The following is a 2,273-nucleotide window of genomic DNA, read 5'->3' as shown; positions in this document are numbered from 1 at the left end:
TGTGTGTGTGTATTGGGGGAAGGGGGTTCCAGGAGCCAGAATGTCTGGGTTCCCTGGGCCCCTAGTGTGGTTGAGGGAGCTAGACATTTTCTGGAAGAATGGATTGCAGTCCAGGAGCATACATAGGTCTCTCTGCCTCATTGGTGCAGCTTGGAAGATGGCCAGCATGGAGAGGTTCCAGTCCTTGAGCATGACGCCTTACTGGCCTTTGGTGTCATGATGGTTGTTTCCTTCCAGGCTATAGCTACTTAGCTCCTGACACAGGCTGATTCTCCCAACATCAGTTTCTCTTTGCGGTGCTTGGGAGTAAGCTTGGCCTTGTGGCCAGCAGGTGGCTATCTACTGCAGCTGTTCTATGTTCACATCTCAGCTTTAGATCTTGCTTGGGGAACCCTGGCTTTGTACCCAGAGTCTTGTGTCCACTTGTATCATATCAGTTCATGTCTTGCCTCTCTGTACATACTCTCTTCCTGCTCAGCCAAGGGCAGGCCTTGATATGTGGAGGGTTCTAGATTTCTATGGGTGGTCTTTGCCTTGGCCGCTCCAGAGATGGAGAACTGGAAGAACTTCTGTCCACAGCTCGGGAGCAGGACAAGATGGGGCCATGCTGCCTGTCCCTGCTGTCTCTTCCACAAAGCTGAAGAGTGGTGTGCTCAGACTCAATCTCAGTTTAAGACCAGCACCAAAGACACAACAGGTGTGGCCCTTGCCTTCTGGAGTGCAACGCAAGCTGCCGTGAAGCAGGGCAGGGCAGGTGGAGGATGGGTGACCCCCAAATGTATGGGCTATAGGAGTGGGATAAGAACCCTTGCAACCCTCCCAAGCTAAGCATCCACAAGTCCAACAATTACATAAGCCCCTCCCCCCCCCTTTTTTTTTAAGAGAGAGTGAGAGAGGAGAGAGAGTGTGTGAGAGAGAGAGAATTTTTAATATTGATTTTAGTTCTCGGCGGACACAACATCTTTGTTTGTATGTGGTGCTGAGGATCGAACCCAGGCCGCACGCATGCCAGGCGAGCGCGCTACCGCTGAGCCACATCCCCAGCCCCGCCCCTCTCCTTCTGAGGCCAGCTCCACATAGATCCTTCACCTCAGCTAGCTGGTGCTGTCCCATCCCTGGGCACGGGTCCCACAGTTCTCCATCTGAATTGCTTTCCCACCCCTCTGCCTGGTGAAGCTGCTCTTCTGAGCTCCTCAAGGAGCACATGCTGGGCTCCAGATTCCACCTAAGATAAGGAAGACAGCCATGGCCCCTAATGTCAAGACCAACAGGTTAGGTGGGTAGACATGATGTCCCATGATAGGAGATACTTTAGAACCCAATGGTATGAGCACCAGGGACAGAGCTTCCTGGTGGAGGTCCATTGCATTGGGCCTTCATTTTGTCACCAGCATGCACCAAATGCACATACCTGTGCACACAGGAGTACCACAGGCCAAGAGATAGAGGCAAGTTTTGGTGTCCCACCCAAGGATCTTTTGGTACCAGAGTGGGTGAGAGGAAAGTTGGCAGCAGAGGTGTCAGAGAGAAAGTAGAAAATGCTGAGGAATCATACCCTCCACAGCTCCTTTCCTAAGCACAAGCCCCAGGACCCGGGCCTGCAGCAGGGGCCTGCCCTACCCCAGGCTTTGTCTCCTATTCGATTAGCATTAAGCATCCATTTAGTCCATCTAATGCTAGCTGTACTGCCAAACGCAGATGCCAGACTGTCACTTCTATATTTTCTCCTCTTGCCCTTTGGGGACCTCACTTGTAAGAGGAAGCTGAAGAGGATTCATTCCTGCTTCATAGAGTGCCCACCATGTGCCAGACACATCTGTCCTGTCAGGGCTGGCACTCTAGGAGGCCTTCTGGTGGTCCTAGCCTTCAGTGGGATGCACATAGGAGCTGCAGCTCAGCTCCTGCCCTGCGTCCCACCCAAGGGAGTTGGCTGCTGGTATCATGCTCTGGTGTCATCTTGTTAGGGAGAGAAGGTGATTTGGCCCCCAGACAAAAGGCATGGGTAGCAGTTGGCCTATGGGCCCCTCAGACCTCACCCTGTATGGCAGCTATTATGCAACCTGCTTGTTACACCAACCTAGGATTGTTGTAAAAGGCAGCTCAGGACACAGTGGGAGGTCCTTGCTCTGCAACCTTCCAGTTTGGGAGAACTGAGAAGTGGAATCCCTTATTTACAATGCTCAGGGAACAAGAGGCCCCCAGGTGGCTCAAGTGAGTCTTGGGGAGGTCCCAATTTCCCCCTCTTCCACAGGACACAGGGAAACACCAGATGG

Source organism: Ictidomys tridecemlineatus, chromosome X (assembly GCF_052094955.1).
Source record: "Ictidomys tridecemlineatus isolate mIctTri1 chromosome X, mIctTri1.hap1, whole genome shotgun sequence".
NCBI classification, from domain to species: domain Eukaryota; kingdom Metazoa; phylum Chordata; class Mammalia; order Rodentia; family Sciuridae; genus Ictidomys; species Ictidomys tridecemlineatus.
The sequence above is the reverse complement of the archived record's forward strand: the minus strand, read 5'-3'. Positions refer to the sequence as shown.